The sequence below is a fragment of the Balaenoptera physalus genome (genome assembly GCF_965194825.1).
Source record: "Balaenoptera physalus genome assembly, chromosome: 7".
NCBI classification, from domain to species: domain Eukaryota; kingdom Metazoa; phylum Chordata; class Mammalia; order Artiodactyla; family Balaenopteridae; genus Balaenoptera; species Balaenoptera physalus.
This window is the reverse complement of record NC_138886.1, coordinates 48205900-48229020: the sequence shown is the minus strand read 5'-3', so window position 1 is coordinate 48229020 and position 23121 is coordinate 48205900. Positions and strand designations below refer to the sequence as shown.

Sequence of the window (23121 nt, the reverse complement as noted above, 5' to 3'; positions counted from 1 at the left end):
AGTAATGAATCTTTATTTATTTATTTTATTTTTGGCTGCATTGGGTCTTCATTGCTGCGTGCAGGCTTCTCACTGCAGTGGCTTCTCTTTTTGTGGAGCACGGGCTCTAGGCGTACAGGCTTCAGTAGTTGTGGCGCACAGGCTCAGTAGTTGTGGCACGTGGGCTTAGTTGCTCCGTGGCATGTGGGATATTCCAGGACCAGGGATCAAACCCGTGTCCCTGCACTGACCAGCGGATTCTTAACCACTGGGCCACCAGGGAAGTCCCTGAATGATTCTAAATATCAGTCGTTGACCTCATGATAGCACTGGCTAACTGGAAGCTGCATTGTACCTCAGATTGCTAGCCTGAAAAAAAGATCGAAATCCAAAATCTGAAGTACGGTTTCTACTGAATGCGTATCACTTTCTCACTACAGTAAAGTCAAAAAATTGTAAGTCAAACCATCATAAGCCAGGGACCGTCTGTACTTTGAGTCTGTAAATCACTATACAAATGTAAAGTGAGAAATGTGAGGAGCGTCCTCATAAAAGAAAGGCCACATGGCATGAACAGGCAACTGATAATATAATCCATAAATGTTAGGAAACTGTTCAATTTCATAAATAAGAGAAATGCAGGCTTTAAAATTCTCCTTTTATTCATTAAACAGAAAGAGAACAATCTCAAAAGTGATAATATTTATCAAGGGCATTAACAATACCCATAATTTGCCTTTAAATACAAGAATTTTGGCCATATGCTTTGCCTCAATTCTAAAACAATAGTATTTACCATTTAAGAAAACCCAAATATGTACAGAAACATCTGTGTTCAAGAAGCTTCAGGGCTTCCCTGGTGGCGCAGTGGCTGGGAGTCTGCCAATGCAGGGGACACGGGTTCGAGCCCTGGTCTGGGAAGATCCCACATGCCACGCAGCGACTAGGCCCGTGAGCCACAATTGCTGAACCTGCATGTCTGGAGCCTGTGCTCCGCAACAAGAGGCCGCGACAGTGAAAGGCCCGCGCACTGCGATGAAGAATGGCCCCCGCTTGCCACAACTAGAGAAAGCCCTGGCACAGAAACGAAGACCCAACACACCCCAAAATAAATAAATTAATTAATTAATTAAAAAAAAAAAGAAGCTTCATAGCAGCAATTTTATAAGGAAAAATATGGCAACAACCTAAATGCACAAAAACAGGGGATGTTAAAATAATATAGTATAATTGTAAGAAGGAATATAATGAAGCCATTAACCATCAGGACTTGGAAGACTATTTAATGTGGAAATAAGCAGAGGGGATTGTCCTTGTCAACACCCAGCATACAGCTGAGAATTTTCAAAGCACTGGGAGCTGAGTGGAGAGTAAACAGACAAACTCCCTGCTTCAAGGAGCTTAGAGTCTAAGTGGAAATAATGAGATAAATTGTAGATTTCATATGGTCACAGTGATTGTAGTTATGTTATGTATTATATGTATTCAAACAAAGACTACAAGGAAATCTAAAGTGAGAACAATGTTATCTTCAGATAATTAGAAAACAGGTGTTAATTTTACTCCTACACTTTATTTGCCAGAGGTCTTAACAAGGAAAAAGACAAACTTTATAAAAATACATTCAAAGAAGGGGTTTCTAATTTTCATTAAAAAAAAAAAAAGATCAGGGGCAAGATGGCTGAAGAGTAAGACGCGGAGACCACCTTCCTTCCCACAGATACATTAGAAATACATCTACACGTGGAACTGCTCCTACAGAACACCCACTGAACGCTGGCAGAAGACATCAGACTTCCCAAAAGGCAAGAAACTCCCCACATACTTGGGTAGGGCAAAAGAAAAAAGAAATAACAGAGACAAAAGAATAGGGACGGAAAAAAAAAAAAAAAAAAAGAATAGGGACGGGACCTGCACCAGTGGGAGGGAGCTGTGAAGGAGGAAAGGTTTCCACACACTAGGAAGCCCCTTCGCAGGTGGAGACTGCGGGTGGCAGAGGGAGGAAGCTTCGGAGCCACGGAGGAAAGCGCAGCCACAGGGGTGCGGAGGGCAAAGCGGAGAGATTCCCACACAGAGGATCGGTGCCAAGCAGCACTCACCAGCCTGAGAGGCCTGCCTGCTCACCCGCCCGGGCGGGTGGGGGCTGGGAGCTGAGGCTCGGGCTTCGGTCGGATCGCAGGGAGAGGACTGGGGTTGGCGGCGTGAACACAGCCTGAAGGGGTTAGCGCACCACAGCTAGCCGGGAGGGAGTCCGGGGAAAAAGTCTGCCGAAGAGGCAAGAGACTTTTTCTTGCCTCTTTGTTTCGCGGCGCGCAAGGAGAGGGGATTCAGAGCACTGCCTAAACAAACTCCAGAGGCGGGCGTGAGCCGCGGCTATCAGCGCGGACCCCAGAGACAGGCAAGAGACGCTAAGGCTATTGCTGCCGCCACCAAGAAGCCTGTGTGCGAGCACAGGTCACTCCCCACACCACCCCTCCCGGGAGCCGGTGCAGCCCGCCACGGCCAGGCTCCTGTGATCCAGGGACAACTTCCCCAGGAGAATGCACGGCACGCCTCAGGCTGGTGCAACGTCACGCCGGCCTCTGCCGCCACAGGCTCGCCCTGCATCCGTAACCTTCCCTCCCCTCTGCCTGAGTGAGCCAGAGCCCCCGAAGCAGGGGCTCCTTTAACCCCGTTCTGTCTGGGCAGGGAACAGACGCCCTCAGGTGACCTACACACAGAGGCAGGTCCAAATCCAAAGCTGAACCCCGGGAGCTGTACGAACAAAGAAGAGAAAGGGAAATCTCTCCCAGCAGCCTCAGAAGCAGCGGATTAAAACTCCACAAACAACTTGATGTGCCTGCATCTGTTGAATACCTGAATAGACAACGAATCATCCCAAATTCAGGAGGTGGACTTTGGGAGCAGGATATATTAATTTTTCCCCTTGTCCTTTTTTTGTGAGTGTATATGTATATGCTTCTGGGTGAGATTTTGTCTGTATAGCTTTGCTTTCACCATTTGTCCTAAGGTTCGGTCCGTCTGTTTTTTTTTTTAACTTAAAAAAATTTTTTTTCTTAATGTTTTCTTAATAACTTTTTCCTTATTTTCTATTTTTAAAAATTAAAAAAAATTTTTTCTTAATAAGTTTGTTCATATTTTTTATTTTAAAAAATAAAAAAATTTTTTTTCTTAATAATTTTTTTATTACAAAAAATAAATTTATTTTTAAAAATTAAAAAAAATTTTTTTCTTAATACATTTTTTCTTAATTTTTTCTTATTTTTTATTATAATAGCTTTATTTTATTTTATTTTATTTTATTTTATCCTCTTTCCTTCTTTCTTTCTATTTTTTCTCCCTTTTATTCTGAGCCATGTGCATGAAAGGCTCTTGGTGCTCCAGCCAGACATCAGGGCTGTGCCTCTGAGGTGGGAGAGCCAACTTCAGGACACTGGTCCACAAGAGACCTCCCAGCTCCACATAATACCAAATGGCAAAAATCTCTCAGAGATCTCCATCTCAACATCAAGACCCAGCTTCACGCAATGACCAGCAAGCTACAGTGCTGGACACCCTATGCCAAACAACTAGCAAGACAGGAACACAGCCCCATCCATTAGCAGAGAGGCTGCCTAAAATCATAATAAGGCCACAAACACCCCAAAACACACCAGCAGACGTGAACGTGCCCACCAGAAAGACAAGATCCAGCCTCATCCACCAGAACACAGGCACTAGTCCCCTCCACCAGGAAGCCTACACAACCCACTGAACCAACCTTAGCCACTGGGGACAGATACCAAAAACAAGGGGAACTACGAACCTGCAGCCTGTGAAAAGGAGACCCCAAACACAGTAAGATAAGCAAAATGAGAAGACAGAAAAACACACAGCAGATGAAGAAGCAGGGTCAAAACACACCAGACCTAACCAATGAAGAGGAAATAGGCAGTCTATCTGAAAAAGAATTCAGAATAATGATAGTAAAGATGATCCAAAATCTTGGAAATAGAATAGACAAAATGCAAAAAACATTTAACAAGGACGTAGAAGAACTAAAGAGGAACCAAGCAACGATGAAAAACACAATAAATGAAATTAAAAATACTCTAGACAGGATCAATAGCAGAATAACTGAGGCAGAAGAACGGATAAGTGACCTGGAAGATAAAACAGTGGAAATAACTACTGCAGAGCAGAATAAAGAAAAAAGAATGAAAAGAACTGAGGACAGTCTCAGAGACCTCTGGGACAACATTAAACGCACCAACATTCGAATTATAGGGGTCCCAGAAGAAGAAGAGAAAAAGAAAGGGACTGAGAAAATATTTGAAGAGATTATAGTTGAAAACTTCCCTAATATGGGAAAGGAAATAGTTAATCAAGTCCTGGAAGCACAGAGAGTCCCATACAGGATAAATCCAAGGAGAAACACGCCAAGACACATATTAATCAAACTATCAAAAATTAAATATAAAGAAAACATATTAAAAGCAGCAAGGGAAAAACAACAAATAACACACAAGGGAATCCCCATAAGGTTAACAGCTGATCTTTCAGCAGAAACTCTGCAAGCCAGAAGGGAGTGGCAGGATATACTTAAAGTCATGAAGGAGAAAAATCTACAACCAAGGTTACTCTACCCAGCAAGGATCTCATTCAGATTTGATGGAGAAATTAAAACCTTTACAGACAAGCAAAAGCTGAGAGAGTTCAGCACCACCAAACCAGCTTTACAACAAATGCTAAAGGAACTTCTCTAGGCAAGAAACACAAGAGAAGGAAAACACCTACAATAACAAACCCAAAACATTTAAGAAAATGGGAATAGGAACATACATATCGATAATTACCTTAAATGTAAATGGATTAAATGCTCCCACCAAAAGACACAGACTGGCTGAATGGATACAAAAACAAGACCCATATATATGCTGTCTACAAGAGACCCACTTCAGACCTAGAGACACATACAGACTGAAAGTGAGGGGATGGAAAAAGATATTCCATGCAAATGGAAATCAAAAGAAAGCTGGAGTAGCAATTCTCATATCAGACAAAATAGACTTTAAAATAAAGACTATTACAAGAGACAAAGAAGGACACTATATAATGATCAAGGGATCGATCCAAGAGGAAGGTATAACAATTGTAAATATTTATGCACCCAACATAGGAGCACCTCAATACATAAGGCAAATACTAACAGCCATAAAAGGGGAAATCGACAGTAACACAATCATAGTAGGGAACTTTAACACCCCACTTTCACCAATGAACAGATCATCCAAAATGAAAATAAATAAGGAAACACAAGCTTTAAATGATACATTAAACAAGATGGACTTAATTGATATTTATAGGACATTCCATCCAAAAACAACAGAATACACATTTCTCTCAAGTGCTCATGGAACATTCTCCAGGATAGATCATATCTTGGGTCACAAATCAAGCCTTGGTAAATTTAAGAAAATTGAAATCGTATCAAGTATCTTTTCCGACCACAATGCTATGAGACTAGATATCAAATACAGGAAAAGATCTGTAAAAAATACAAACACATGGAGGCTACACAATACACTACTTAATAACGAAGTGATCACTGAAGAAATCAAAGGGGAAATCAAAAAATACCTAGAAACAAATGACAATGGAGACATGATGACCCAAAACCTATGGGATGCAGCAAAAGCAGTTCTAAGAGGAAAGTTTACAGCAATACAAGCCTACATCAGGAAACAGGAAACATCTCGAATAAACAACCTAACCTTGCACCTAAAGCAATTAGAGAAGGAAGAACAAAAAAACCCCAAAGCTAGCAGAAGGAAAGAAATCATAAAGATCAGATCAGAAATAAATGAAAAAGAAATGAAGGAGACAATAGCAAAGATCAGTAAAACTAAAAGCTGGTTCTTTGAGAAGATAAACAAAATTGATAAACCATTAGCCAGACTCATCAAGAGGAAAAGGGAGAAGACTCAAATCAATAGAATTAGAAATGAAAAAGGAGAAGTAACCACTGACATTGCAGAAATACAAACGATCATGAGAGATTACCACAAGCAACTCTATGCCAATAAAATGGACAACCTGGAAGAAATGGACAGATTCTTAGAAATGCACAACCTGCCGAGACTGAACCAGGAAGAAATAGAAAATATAAACAGACCAATCACAAGCACTGAAATTGGAACTGTGATTAAAAATCTTCCAACAAACAAAAGCCCAGGACCAGATGGCTTCACAGGCGAATTCTATCAAACATTTAGAGAAGAGCTAACACCTATCCTTCTCAAACTCTTCCAAAATATTGCAGAGGGAGGAACACTCCCCAACTCATTCTACGAGGCCACCATCAGCCTGATACCAAAACCAGACAAAGATGTCACAAAAAAAGAAAACTACAGGCCAATATCACTGATGAACATAGATGCAAAAATCCTCAACAAAATACTAGCAAACAGAATCCAACAGCACATTAAAAGGATCATACACCATGATCAAGTGGGGTTTATTCCAGGAATGCAAGGATTCTTCAATATACGCAAATCAATCAGTGTGATATACCATATTAACAAATTGAAGGAGAAAAACCATATGATCATCTCAATAGATGCAGAGAAAGCTTTTGACAAAATTCAACACCCATTTATGATAAAAGCCCTGCAGAAAGTAGGCATAGAGGGAACTTTCCTCAACATAATAAAGGCCATATATGACAAACCCACAGCCAACATTGTCCTCAATGGTGAAAAACTGAAACCATTTCCACTAAGATCAGGAACAAGACAAGGTTGCCCACTCTCACCACTATTATTCAACATAGTTTTGGAAGTGTTAGCCACAGCAATCAGAGAAGACAAAGAAATAAAAGGAATCCAAATTGGAAAAGAAGAAGTAAAGCTATCACTGTTTGCAGATGACATGATACTATACATAGAGAATCCTAAAGATGCTACCAGAAAACTACTAGAGCTAATCAATGAATTTGGTAAAGTAGCAGGATACAAAATTAATGCACAGAAATCTCTTGCATTCCTATACACTAATGATGAAAAATCTGAAAGTGAAATTAAGAAAACACTCCTGTTTACCATTGCAACAAAAAGAATAAAATACTCAGGAATAAACCTACCTAAGGAGAGAAAAGACCTGTATGCAGAAAATTATAAGACACTGATGAAACAAATTAAAGATGATACAAATAGATGGAGAGATATACCATGTTCTTGGATTGGAAGACTCAACATTGTGAAAATGACTCTCCTACCCAAAGCAATCTACAGATTCAATGCAATCCCTATCAAAGTACCACTGGCATTTTTCACAGAACTAGAACAAAAAATTGCACAATTTGTATGAAAACACAAAAGACCCCAAATAGCCAAAGCAATGTTGAGAACGAAAAAAGGAGCTGGAGGAATCAGGTTCCCTGACTTCAGACTATATTACAAAGCTACAGTAATCAAGACAGTTTGGTACTGGCACAAAAACAGAAATATAGATCAATGGAACAGGATAGAAAGCCCAGAGATAAACCCACGGACATATGGTCACATCTTTGATAAAGGAGGTAAGCATATACAGTGGAGGAAAGACAGCCTCTTCAATAAGTGGTGCTGGGAAAATTGGACAGCTACATGTAAAAGTATGAAATTAGAACACTCCCTGACACCATACACAAAAATAAACTCAAAATGGATTAAAGACCTATGTGTAAGGCCAGACACTATCAAACTCTTAGAGGAAAACATAGGCAGAACACTCTATGACATAAATCACAGCAAGATCCTTTTTGACCCACCTCCTAGAGGAATGGAAGTAAAAACACAAATAAACAAATGGGACCTAATGAAACTTAAAAGGTTTTGCACAGCAAAGGAAACCATAAACAAGACCAAAAGGCAACCCTTAGAATGGGAGAAAATATTTGCAAATGAAACAACTGACAAAGGATTAATCTCCAAGATTTACAAGCAGCTCATGCAGCTCAATAACAAAAAAACAAACAACCCAATCCAAAAATGGGCAGAAGACCTAAATAGACATTTCTCCAAAGAAGATATACAGATGGCCAACAGACACATGAAAGAATGCTCAACATCATTAATCATTAGAGAAATGCAAATCAAAACTACAATGAGATATCATCTCACACCGGTCAGAATGGCCATCATCAAAAAATCTACAACCAGTAAAAGCTGGAGAGGGTGTGGAGAAAAGGGAACCCTCTTGCACTGTTGGTGGGAATGTAAATTGATACAGCCACTATGGAGAACAGTATGGAGGTTCCTTAAAAAACTAAAAATAGAACTACCATACGACCCAGCAATCCCACTACTGGGCATATACCCTGAGAAAACCGTAATTCAAAAAGAGTCATGTACCAAAATGTTCATTGCAGCTCTATTTACAATAGCCAGGACATGGAAGCAACCTAAGTGTCCATCACCGGATGAATGGATAAAGAAGATGTGGCACATATATACAATGGAATATTACTCAGCCATAAACAGAAATGAAATGGAGGTATTTGTAGTGAGGTGGATGGAGTTAGAGTCTGTCATACAGAGTGAAGTAAGTCAGAAAGAGAAAAACAAATACAGTATGCTAACACATATATATGGAATCTAAGGGGGAAAAAAAGGTCATGAAGAACCTAGTGGCAAGACGGGAATAAAGACACAGACCTACTAGAGAATGGACTTGAGGATATGGGGAGTGGGAGGGGTAAGATGTGACAGGGTGAGAGAGTGGCATGGACATATATACACTATCAAATGTAAAATAGATAGCTAGTGGGAAGCAGCAGCATAGCACAGGGACATCAGCTCAGTGCTTTGTGACCACCTAGAGGGGTGGGATAGGGAGGGTGGGAGGGAGGGAGATGCAAGAGGGAAGAGATATGGGAACATATGTATATGTATAACTGATTCACTTCGTTATAAAGCAGAAACTAACACACCATTGTAAAGCAATTATACTCCAATAAAGATGTTTAAAAAAAAAAAAGATCACATATTCATTAAGAATCAGTGATATAGCCACTAACCTCTGCTTTCAAGGAACTTAGAGTTCCATTTAATTGAAACAAATGGACATAGAGTAGGATAAAGATGAGAAAAGGATATCAGAGTAGGCTGGGGTAGTTAGGGGAAGTGGGGAACTGAAGGGGTTCAGAGGGCCCCCAGGATTCATACGAGCAGACAGAGAAAAGGCAAGCAGATGGGGGACATGGTTCTGGCAGGCCTAAGGGGCAGCAAATAATTCATCTGTTGGGAATAGTGGGGTTTTTTTTAAAAAACAACTTTATTATATCTTCTACGTTTAAATATTGTATTATTTAAGGTATATAACAATGTTTTGATATATGCATACATTGTACAAAGATCACAATCAAGCTAAGTAACTTATTACCTCTACATAGTTACAATTGTGTGTGTGTGTTCCAGTATACAATACAGTACTGTTGACTATTTTCACCATGCTGTACACTAGATCTCCAGAATTCATTCCTCTTGTATAACTGTGTACCTTATTTTCTCTTTTCCCCGCCAACCCCGGCAACTACCATTCTACCCTCTACTTCTATGAGTTGGACAACAGATATCTGCACTCCATGTTCACTGAAGCATTATTCACAATAGCTGAGATATAAAAATAGTGCTTTAAGTTAGGTGAAAGAGAAAATTGAGGGTTGGACAGACAGGATGGAGCTAGATTTTAGCAGTCTTAAAAGCAGAGCTGAAGAGTTTGCTCTTGATGATGTGCATAGCAAGGATTCATTGAATATTCTGGAACAGAGAATGATCTCCTGAAAGCAGAAGTAATACACAGGGTGGTTAGAGAGTAATCAGAGAATGGGAAAGGAGCTGTAAGGCTGAAGTGCTAAAGAGCTGAACTTGAGTGATGACAATGGGGAGGAAGGCAAAGCCCCTGTTTGTCATTTCAAAACAGTCTTTGAAAAGATTGACACAGCCTAAGATTCCTTAGGCTAAGTCAAAATAAAGCTTAGACTCAAATCTGACCACAGACAATTGAATAACTGAAGAATTATTTCAAGTAAATGATTTATCCAGCTGAACAGCCGTTAGGAAGAGGCAAAAATCGAAATTTCAAGCTAATATTATCTGCTCAGATCACTCTCATGGGTTACTAGGAGAAAGAGTTCTAAAAGGGCACACGATTCATGATCAATATGTAAGCAATAAAGTTACGGCTAGCCTACATACCAGAATTGTTTCTGCCACCTTTTAGCCAGCAAGGTTGAAATGGAGAAATGAACACTCAAATTGTCATCAACTGCTTGTCACAAATTAGAATCAGCATGCAAGTCTACATAGCCTGGCACTTTGCTGCTTACATATGCCAAAATAAATTCAAATCCAAAGCTATTTTAGATATTGGATTCATTTTTATGTGTCAAGATAACTTAATGAAAATTCGAAAAGATGCCACAGAACCTTGCTGCTTCAGTAGTCAACAATAAGAAAGGTACACAATCTCCCGAAATTGGAGAAGAGATGACAGAAAATTATCAAATTTAAGATATCTGGTTTGCCATCTTCTCCAGATAATTCTTCTTTGATAATTTTGGTAACCCCTATCTTTAACCTCCTCCCTACTCAGCTATGTTGAAGACACCCTAAGGGCTTGTATGGATGTATCAAAGGTCCATGGTATTTCTTCTACCTACTTCAATAATCTTATAGGAAAGGTACTTCCAAAGCATACAATCAACACTCCCTTTCCAAATTTTTCCCCACATCATTAAATTTAAAATTGCACTTAACTGAATCATCCCATTACTAAGAAATGAACGAACAGTTTTTATTAAATTGTTTCACTTTAATGGCCTCTGAAAGTTGTACTCTTTTATAGGGAAAATACTTTAAAGCAAACAGAAAGGAGTGGTATATGCCGATTTCATGTTATCTACGAGACAGAGAGGCCACGCCTTTGGCAAGTATGAGCCATGCTGATATGGCCTCAATTTGAACCTTCCACTAATCTTACCAGGTTAACCCAGATTTTGTAAAGAGCAAATGAATCACAAAGTCAGTGCACAGCATCCTGTTAATGAGATTCATCCATTTCCACAAGAAACATTAATGAGACTTCTCTCCCCTTGGAAAGGTATAAAAAGCCAGAAAAGACAAGATGCAATCCCTGCTCTCACATTTCTCAGTCTTACAAGAGACAGAGAGACAAATAATTTCCTGGGGGTAAAGAATGCTTGGTTACAGGTAGCATGAGTGGGTAAAGGCTCATCTAGAAGAGCACCCACCTCAGACTGGGAGCTTCCAGAGAACTTTCCAGAAAGAGGGTTGGCAAAATATGCCTGCAAGTAAAACCAGCTCACCTGTTTTTGTGAGGAAACTTTATTGGAACATAGCCTCAATTATTCCTTTGATTACTGTCATGGCTGCTTTCATGGTACAATGGCAGCACTAAGTAATTGCTATGGATACCACATACCACACCCTAAAATAGGCCCTGTCTGGCCCTTTGCAAAAAACAAAAACAAAAAAAACTTGCCAACTCTTGTTCTAGAGAAAGAGTCAATGGAGGATTTGGAGATAGGATTTGGCCATCCTGGAAGGGAACCACATGCAAAGATAGCAGAGTGACAAAAAAATTGGTTGTTTCAAAGCAAACTGTGTGTGGCTCAGAGTAGCTAGAACACACAGTGTGCTTGGGGAGTGGGGAGGAATGTGGCTAGAGGGATAACCATGGACCAGATTACAAAGCACTTCATGCGTAGGTAGTTGAAAAAGATTAATAATGACTACCATTTTTTAGTGTTTGCTTTTTGTCAGATACTACTCTACTAATCCTCTCACATTCATTACCTCATTTAAGTTTCACAACAGTCCTCTGAAGTAAAACTATAACCTTCATTTGATAAGTGAGTAAATGGATGCAGAGAGAATGGAAGTGAGGTTACATAGCTAATGAATGACAGAGGAGAGGTCTGAACCCAGGCGGTATAACTCCTATGCGCTATACCACTAGTAAGGCAAGTATGAAGCAGTTATCACCACAAAGTCTTCGGGAGATGCCATCCAAAGAGGTAGGACTTACGGAACCCCACAGACTCCTATAGGATAAAGGACATGTGCATTTTCCTAATGAGAATTAGGAACTCACAGGAATAAGACTTAAAGGAATTCAGAGGATGTCAACAAGTTGGTGCTTCCTAATGACCAATTAGGAATATTTCTCCTTTCAAAATCCTGAAAATGCAGGGTATATGAAATTCTGACATACAGAAGCAGAGTAAGCTAATGAAAAGAGCAGAGTTTTAGAATCAGAAATGTCCAGTTTTTGTTCAACTAGTAAACCTCTTATAAGTTCAATTACACAGAAAACTAGATACCAGAGTTTCAGCATCCTCATATATAAAATTAGGACCGTAATACACACATCCCAGGGTGACTGTGAGGATGATAGAACATCTGATATCTAAGATATCTAGACAGAAACATCTAAGTGCACAGCACCATGCCTAACACAAAGTAGTAGCTCAATAATGCTAGTTTTTGTTATTGGATTTTTAAGGATAAAAGAGTGTCCAACACGTAAGAAATAAACAGGTGTTCAATGATTGTTTGTTACATTAATAGACTTTCATTAGGAAATAAATTTAGCTAATATCACCCTTAATCAGATGCATTCCACTTGAATAATGTAGCATAACATGGGAATATTCTGAATTTGAAATTATTCCAGCTGCCTTTCTCTTACCCATCTTTCATCACTCCCTTTCCTACAATTCAATTACTCACCAATTTCTTTCAAAGCTACCTTATGAAATCTTAAATCTCTCCTCCCTTTCTTGGCCTTATGTCAGGTAGATCCTGGTCATCTCTTGACTGGACTGGTGCTATCACCTTCTGAAGGCTTTAGTTGTGTCAGTCTCTTCCTCTCCTCCAAGCTGTTCTCGAAACTGACCAATGGGGGTCTTAAAATGATGCCACTGGTCGTCTTAGAACCTCCAATGGCTTCTAGTTGTATGGAGACTGAATTCTGAACTTTTACACACAACCCCCAAGATGCATCCTTACCTGGCTCCCATCTAACTATCCTGCCTCAATTTCTGCCACCTCCCCACAAACCAGATTCATCGGCCCTTGTCTTGTTCGACACCTAGAAAATCTTTCTAGGCCTAAACCAAATATCTCTGTGCTTTGTAAGGCCCTCCAACTTATCCAGGCAGCATTGGTACATGGACCCTTCCAGCTCTTGCAGTACTTTGTACATACCTACATGTTGGTATTCCTGTATTGTACTATAATTAACATGCATGGGTCACACCTAAACTGTGGGTACCTCTAAATTGGAGGTTTCTTTTCATTTGACTTCATATCCTCCACACTTGGTATATTTATCTAATTACTAGTAAATATTTGTCAACTGGCAAATGTAGTGATAATTACTCCTTGTCTTACTGTCTCCATAGATTCTACCATCATATAAAAACAACTTCATTCTGAGTCTATTAGAATTTAGCACTTCCTTACCATATGTATGGCCCTGTCCTGTGCCCAGTGGAATATACAAAGTCAAAAAGAAATAGGATCTTTCCTCTTGTGCTAAATTCTAGGAATTTAGGAAAGGGCACAAATAATCATTAGACATTGGGTTTAGATTAGGTAGAGACACAAACCAGCTGCCCACATCCTCCTAATTCCCAGAGGTAGTTCAACAGTAGTAGATAATTGGTAGGTTTTCTTTCCATGTAAACAAGACCTGAAACTTCAACCATAAATATGGATTTTTTTCCTGCTTGTCAATGTTATACAAATAGATTTGTGTCTTTTCCTTTTGGAAAATGAGAGGAGGACAAAAGTAAGCTTAAACCACTCTAACCACCGTAAGTTCAGAGAGCTCTGTTGGAAAAATTTTGTTTGCTTTGTACATATTGAGATCTAATTATAATTGCTTGGTAACAAAAATGTCATTTTATGCATTTCATCTCCTCCTGATGATTCCTTTTTTCACAGTGCTATGCAAAATTATCAACTCTATTTGTCTTTATTCTCTGTACCAGGCATGCTTCAAAGAACAGTAATTAATAGTTGGCAGATCACAACTAATACATATTCAAGATGAAAATATATTTTAAAGGATGCCAAAGGCTAAGAAAACATCTCTGTACCTATTCTTTGTTGCCTCACACCTATTCTTCACTGCCTCACACCTAAGTGCATAAATACTCAAAAGGTAACAGAGTAAAACAAGAAAAATAAATCCTTCCATTACTGAATACAGTGTCATTATTTTAAAACAATAAGAAGTTGGTAAATAGCTCCCTTTATAAAAAAAGATCCAACCTTGTCTATTTTGTTTACTGTAGTATTCCTAGCACCTAGCACAATGCCTGGGATATAGGCAGTGCTTACTATTTGTTGAATTAAAGAGATGAATGCAGAGCATGGAAGAAGGCACACAATATGTCCTCTGTCTACAGAGATACAGTTTGTAGAAAAGAAAAAAGTAAGTAAAAGTAGACCAAAATTTTCCTCAAGGAATAAGAGGACATTCAGATATATTAGAAAGGAGTAACTCCAAGGGAAGAAAACATCTGAGAATTAACTTAAACATTTCCAACATCAGCATTTAGCTAGAGCCTGCCTTCCTAAATATGAAAACCATTTACATCAATTTACCAAGAGAAAAACACAACACACACCACACATAAATACACATACACAGGAAGCAAAAATTAGTTTTGTTTTGTTTTGACATAGAGAAAATGGAAATTCTGTCCATGGAAAAAATGTAGCTGAAACTTCTCCAGATATTTAGAGTGACCTGAAATCAACCCAACCCCAATGTGTTTATTTTGTTCCAATCGTCTTTGTTACAGTCATGTCATTTGTGTCACTGCCTTTCTGAACCATAACAAACAGTTTCCATTGGATTAGGGGATTTTGTTTCGAGGTATTAAGTCCTCTTTAAAAATGGAAATAATGGTATTGATTGAGGGATCAAGGACTGAACTCAAAGACAACAAAGTGGTCTGGAGTCTCAGAACTCAGACTTTAGGGCTGCAGGTTTAGAGTAATGATTAGGTTTTATGTGGGGAATTTGAGGGCCAGTTTGGAAGTTGCAAAGAAGCTCTGATCCATACTGAAGGAAAAACTTTTGTTGGTCATATGCATTGAATATGGCCTACTTATTAATTTGGATGAGGGTGGTCATGGCTTAAATTCATCAAACTGGCTATTATCTCCTATATGGTTTTATATCTAGTTCAGACCCTGAAAATCAGTAATTCATATTGTTAAACATTTAGTATGTGCCAGTCCTAAGTGCTTCTTACAGTTCGTCTAACTTAACTTTTAAAAGTATGAGATAATTTCTATTTCATCCGTTTTTTATAGATGAGAAGAAAATAGACTTTGGTAGCTGAGATTAAATAATTTTCTCAATGTCATAAAATTAGTAAGTGGTCACAATGTGATTTGTATGCATATGGGCAGGGCCCCCAAACTACACCCTTAACAAGCCTCTCAACCTTGTACAGGCTCTTTATATTTGCTCAATGGATGAATGAATAGTGCATACTCTTCACTGGCTTGTATACTGTCTACTCACTTTTCACTCTTCTGTACTTCACCACACCTCATTGATGGACACTATTCTAAAAATGGCTTCCCAAGAATGACCCTTTGCTTTGTAATATTCATCAGGCTAAACTGAAATATAACCTTTTAATTGTGCTGTGTAAAAATAAAATCTAATTTGTCCTATTGTACTGTAATTATTGTAGCTCCATTCTTTATGATGTATAGGGTAGCTCTGACCTCTCACACAGACGCAGCATGTTCTGTGGCCTACAAAGCTAAAAGATACTATTAAAATGAAAAAAATATACACCATTTGAGGGAAGATGTCAGCATCTAAGTGAAACCATGGAAATGAAATTTTAATATGATGGATTTTTTTCCTACATCAATGCCTTATTACAAGAATCATTTCATCATAACAATAGGCTGTCATAATTTTATGTTGTGAAACAGACTTGATATTGCCACTCTTAACAGCTTATTCATTGATTACCTTTTTACTTCCTTTCCCAAAGTGAAAAAAAATAAAAGTGGGATATGGTGAACTAGCTTTAAAAAACTGAAATGCCGTTATTCTCTTGAACAGATAGTTTTAAAAGTCCTACTCTATCAGATGGTCTGTATACAGCGATCACATTTTCTGAATCAAGAATTTAGCATGTAATAAACACATTGGTTAACAACAGGACTGAATATTTTAAATTAATACTATCAGTGAAATTCTCAGGTTCACAGTACACGGCATAGTATCTACATAGGTCTTGTGCTCAAAATCTTTACTACTGTAATGGAGACACAGGACACTAACTCATAAGGCAGAGAAAACCTAAGATTCTTCTGATTATTGTAAATGACAACAGACAGTGTCTTATACAACAGAAATAGTCTTTTTTGGGGTAAATAAGTAATATATTTAAACTACTAAATGTGTAGGAAAGACCATATGTGCTTTGAAATGACAGGAAAAAGAGCAATGTAATCAGCATAGCAAGCTTCATTTTTTCGGTGTTTGCAGTAGCCTGAATAATGACATTCAAAGATATGAGGTCCTAACTAATCTCTGGAAACTGTAAATATTACCTCATTTGAAAAAAGGGTCTTTGCAGATGTGATTCTGGATTATCTGAGTGGGCCCTAAATGAAGTCACAAGTCTGTCTAGGTCAGAGGGATATCTGACCTAGACAGAAGAGAACATGGCCATGGAAGCAAGGATTGGAGTGATGTGGCCACAAGCCAAGGAATGCCTAGAGCCACCAGAACCCGGAAAAGACAAGGAACAGATGCTCCTCTAAAGACTTTGCAAGGAGTATGGCCCTGTTGACACCTTGATTTCAGATAGCAATATTAATTTCAGACTTCTGGTTGCCAGAACTACAAGAAAATTAATTTCTGTTGCCTTTGTGGTTGTTATATTAGCCACAGGAAACTGATACAGTCATAATTAAGTTTCAATATGATATAATTATCTAATTATTATTCTTCAAATACATATAAAAATATTTTTCTACTTATCTAGACCTGTTAAAGACAACCTAATAAGAAAAACTCTTTTTCCTAAATTATAAATAGAAGTATTAAGGGTGTTACCAAAATATGCTTTTAAGGAGGTAAACCCTCAAGTTTCAGAACTATTAAAAAAAATGCAAACAGACTTAAATTATAAACCTCCACTGCTATGTATGGCCATTAAACTCTTAATGTGGAAGTTGATTGACTCCAGCTTATAAAATGCTTCACCTACTTTCTACTGCTGCCTCACTGGGAGAGTTTTCTATACCCTGCCTCTCCAAATGGGTATCCAAGAGACTCTTTGTGAGGTTCTCACCTATAATAGCCTCTCTAGATTTATAGTAAATGGATTTTTTAAAAATATAAGCACTAAAAAATGAAATAGTGTTAGAAAAGTAAAAATTTAAAGGAATTGTGGGAGACTGTTTCCTGAAAAACTTACTTTGAAATTGCATTAAAAGAACAGATGGTAGAACACTGAATTTCTATTATTACCTGAGGCCTCAGGAAAACATTTAATAATCCTGTTATACTATCCCAATGATTTTTTTTTGGTAAGGTATTACTTTCTATTAGTTGACCGGAAGGCTGAGTATCACCATTGAGTTTTTAATATGCTTTTATTTCACAAAGAAAGAACCTAGTCATTTACCTACAGAATCAAAGTATTGCTTGGGTTTTGTCTGGCACCTGTTAAAAGATACATGTCCATGGAGATGATTTCACAACATATAACTTAAAGCAGGTGTTTAAGAAAGCAGGGGAGAAATTAACACATGGTTTCTTACAATTTTAATAAAACATAATAAAATATTGAGTTAAGTATGTTAAAATTATCATTTTTATATTTGATAAATCAGTTTGGATTGGTTGACAATTTATTACCACCTAGCATAAATTTTTTTGCTGTTGCTGTTTTAACATTTTTCCCCCAAACTAGTAGCACAAGCTACTTAAAGATATGAGGACTTGTCTAACTCTTGTTCCATAATAAAAGATTATTTAATAGTGGAAAATATATTTGGTTTCTTGGATAATTTCCCCATCCTATATCATTGTAAATAGATGGGAATTTTTATTTAAAATTCTCAAAAAAGCACTATACTTTTAAAAATATAACAATTAAGTGCCTTGTGATGTTTCCATTTTAATTACAGTCATATTTCAAACTGGCTTGTAAAACAAAAAGACAGTATCCACCTACATTTTGCCAGTGTTATTGAGGTATAACTTACATATGATAAAATGCACTCATTTTAAAAGTACATGTCAATGAGTTTTAACAAAATTATACACCTGGGAAACTACCACCGTGAGATACAAAACATTTCTATCACCCCCAAAAGCTTCCTTGTGCCCCTTCCTAAACACCTTAACTCCCACCCCTAGGCAATCCCTGCTCTGCTATAGATTTTTTTTTTTCTGGAATCTCATATAAGTGAGAGCATACGATATGTACTCTTCTGTTCTCTCCTTCTTTCACTCAACATATTTTTAGGATTTAACCACGCAATTTTATATATCAGTTCATTTCTTTTTATTGCTGAATATTCTATTATATGGATATACCACAATTTGTTTATTAATTCACCTATTAGTGGACATTTGGGGGTGTTTCCAGTTTAAGGCTCTTACAAATAAAGCTGCTATGAACATTCAAGTGATAGTCTTTGGGTGGTGATATTTTTGTAGGGAAGACAGCAATATATGGTAAGTGTATGTTTAATTTTATGAGAAACTGTCAAACTGTTTTCTGAAGTGTTGTATCTGTTTATATTCTCAGTAACAAATATGGGAGTTTCACTTGCTTTAGGTCCTTACCAACATTGGGTATTGTCAATCTTAATTTAGTCATTCTGTTTGGTGTGTAGTTGTATCTCATTGCGGTTTTAATTTATATTTTCCGGATAAACTAGTGATAATGAGCATCTTTTCGTGTGTTTATTGGCCATTTCTATATCTTCCTTTGTGAAGTCCCTGGTCAAATCTTTCAGAGAATAGTCCATTTGTTGAAAGATATCTACCCACACTAACACAATGCCCACCCCATAAACACTCAATAGTGACTGAATAAATGACTTGGTATTCCAAAGTATTATCTCATAATCCTATGACATTAATGTCCTAATCTAAGTTAGTGGATAAAGAATCTACAGGAAACAGGTATTAGAAACACATGTGAGAGGGCATAAAAGAAGTAAAGTGCCAACAAAATGGAAATATTAAAGAACACAGCATGCTGGGTTCTTTTACTATCTCACATAGACATGTAAACAAGAAGTAACTCTAAGAAAATGACTTCATAGTTTAGGAGGAGACGTGATTACTTCGAAATCCAAATATCAAACAATTTCACACCCATCTCTATCTAACCATTGACTTACCTCAACTTTGAGGTAAGATTTTTTTATTTTCTCTTCAAAACACATTATTTGCCTGCACTAGATGAACCATTTCTCTTTATCATGCTCTGTCACTGTCAGCAAAAGGCCTGAAGAAAAAAAAAATTTTAAGTTTCTAAAAAGTCTAAAAAGACTAAAAACTTTTCTTTGGTGAGAAGGGCATATGGAAAGGGGGAAAAGGAATGGGAATAAACATTAAAGTAATTGGAAATCTTTTTTTAAAAGGATGAGCAATTGTTTTAATTAGCCTTAATAATATGCTTTAAAAGAACCAATATTTGATGGAACATCATGAGGGAAGAGTTGGGTCCAAGCAAGGATTTCTACCACACCGACACTGGGAATGATCTTGTGTTGGTTTTGGGGTGGCAAGCAACAGAAAAAGATTCCAGCAAACTCAAACTAAAGGGAATTTACTGAAAGGTTATCAAGGACTCCCAGAGTCTCCAGGAGGCTTCAGAACCTGGAAAAGAGGAAGCAAGGCCACTTCAGATTGAGGAAGCTGGAAGCTCTGCAGTGCTCTCAGCAGGAACAGTCACATCAAGACATGCCTCTGCTGAGATGGAGTAACCTCAACCTCTAGCAATCTCATTGTTCATGCTCCAAAAAGGGAGCCTCTAACCGCCTGTGCTTTAGGTCTCATACCTGCCCCCACGACTAGGTATTGGTGGGCCCCTCACTACAGCCCTAGGTGACTGTATCTAGGGGGAAAGGGTATTCATGTGTTGTTAGGAAAGAGAAAAAGGTCCTGAGCATTCAGGAACTAATCAATCTCCACTAATGACCTCAGGCAAGTTAAATATCTCAATCTATAAAACTCTGAGAATGGCCCCTCCTCCCCAACTGAGAGGTTCCTAAAAGGCTCTAATAATACAATATATGTACATAAGTGCTTTGAAAACCATAGGCACCTAGCAAATGTTAACATTTCATTACACTGATATGAACTTAAAGAGGACATATGAAAACACATAGCAGTGAATGTAAACCTAAGGGAAATAAAACTAAAAAGCTATCATAAAATGTAAAACCTCAGAGCTATTATGGGTTTTGCTCATCTTAATATAGCACCTACTTCCTAGGGCAATTTTTCTTCCAAAATAACTTATAGAACTCATAATAGAAAAGGTCTTATTGACAGGATTTAATGCAGTACAATAATTATTTATGGTAGTAGTAATGTGTGGATATTTGTATTATAAAAAGACTTTGAATTAAAAAATTTCTCCCAAAGGACCAAGAAATCCAATGACAGTTTAGATAAGATTGAGAAATGTCCAGTGTATATACCAGTGGTGTTTTTGTTTGTTTGTATGTTGGTAGGCTTCTCTTTGCCTGAGGAATAATTTATTTCTGAGCATGTTGAAAAATCAGTCAGGTATCAAGTCAGTTAATTTATTTTGGCCATAAATCTTGAATTCTCTTAATTTTCATAATTGGATAATAGCAAAAGAGATCAAAACATTTGCAAAAAAAATTTATAACCAGAAATACATGTCACAAAACGTGTTTCCTTAAAAGTTCTAATATAACAATGTGAAGGTAGTTAATGCCATTGAACTGTACACTTAAAAGTGACAAAATGATAAATTTTATGTTATATATTTTACCACAATAAAGTAAAAATACATTAAGAAGTTGATATAAAAAATCTCATTTTGGCTTATTTCCTTTCCATAATATGTGAGACTAATGGTTTCTGTTCTATAATGAAGGTCAGAATAAGGATAACAAATGCTCATATCTTGGTTCAGATACATATTTAAGGTATAATTCTGATACTCACCAAACATTAAAGCTCCTAAGGTTCAATGAAATCCAACAAAGCTATTCTTTTAAATCAAATTATGAATTGTTATTAATAGTCAACCAATCACTGGGACTTCCCACAACTACTCCACGCTTCCAATGCAGGGGGCATGGGTTCAATCCCTGGTAAGGGAACTAAGATCCCACATGCCATGTGGCACAGCCAAAAAATAAAATTAAAAAAAAAAATAGTCAACCAATCACAGTCCAATTGGTTATACATTCTTACATTTAAAATGTTCTGCTTCAACATCACTAATTATTAGAAATGCAAATCAAAACTACAATGAGGTATCACCTCATAACAGTAAGAATGGCCATCATCCAAAAGTCTACAAACAGTAAATGCTGGAGAGGGTGTGGAGAAAAGGGAACACTCTTGCACTGTTGGTGGGAATGTAAATTGATACAGCCACTATGGAGAACAGTATGGAGGTTCCTTAAACTAAAAATAGAACTACCATATGATCCAGCAATTCCACTCCTGAGCATATACACAAAGGAAACCATAATTCGAAAAGATACATGCACCCTACTGTTCATTGCAGCACTATTTACAAAAGCCAAGACATGGAAGCAACATAAATGTCCATTGATAGAGGAATGGATAAAGATGTGGTACATATATATAATGGAATATCACTCAGCCATTAAAAAGAATGAAATAATGCCATTTGCAGCAACATGGATGGACCTAGAGATTACCATACTAAGTGAAGACAGAGAAAGACAAATATCATATGATATCACTTATATGTGGAATCTAAAAAGATGGTACAAATGAACCTATTTACAAAACAGAAATATAGAGTCACAGATGTAGAAAACAAACTTATGGTTACCTAGGGGGAAAGAGGGGGGAGGGATAAATTGGGAGACTGGGATTGACATATACACACTACTACATATAAAATAGATAACTAATAAGGGCCTACTGTATAGCACAGGGAACTCTACTCAGTACTCTGTAATGAACTTTATGGGAACAGAATCTAAAAAAGATTGGATATATGTATTGGGCTGGCCAAAAACTTCGTTCAGGTTTTTCTGTAACAGCCTATGGCAAAACACGAATGAACTTTCTGGCCAACCCAATATAACTGATTCACTTCGCTGTACAGCAGAAACTAACAGAACATTGTAAATCAACTATACTCCCATAAAAATTTTTTTAAAGTAGGACTTCCCTGGTGGTGCAGTGGTTAAAAATCCGCCTGCCAATGCAGGGGACACGGGTTTGAGCCCTGGTCTGGGAAGATCCCACATGCTACACAGCAACTAAGCCCCCGCACCACAACTACTGAGCCCATGCACCACAACTACTGAAGCCTGTGTGCCTAGAGACCGTGCTCTGCAACAAGAGAAGCCACCGCAATGAGAAGCCCTAGCACCACAATAAAGAGTAGCCCCCACTCGCCGCAACTAGAGGAAGTCCGCACACAGCAACGAAGACCCAATGCAGCCAAAAATAAAATAAAATAAATTTATTTTTTAAAAAAGTAGATAACCAACAAGGACCTACTGTATAGCACAGGAAACTCTACTCTATATATTGTAATAACCTATATGGGAAAAGAATGTGAAAAAGAATGGATATATGTATAACTGAATCACTTTGCTGTACACCTGAAACTAACACAACATTGTAAATTAACTATACTCTAATATAAAATAAAAATTAAAAGAATAAAATAAAGTGTTCTGCTGCGCGTCATTTTAAATAACAGTTTTCATAGTTTCCATATTTAAAATCTTCATAAACATTAGCTACCATCTTTGTCTTACATTACTCTTCATAATGAGGAGAGAATCTGAGGAATCTGAGCCATAATGAGGAGAGAACCTGCAGGAATCTGAGACA

General features: G+C 37.6%; 1 protein-coding gene across 1 annotated transcript in view; it reads right to left on the bottom strand.

The window, feature by feature from the left end:
* TRPM3 (transient receptor potential cation channel subfamily M member 3) overlaps nt 1-23121 on the bottom strand; it is a 926458-nt gene that overhangs the window by 766235 nt on the left and 137102 nt on the right. The window lies entirely within an intron of this gene.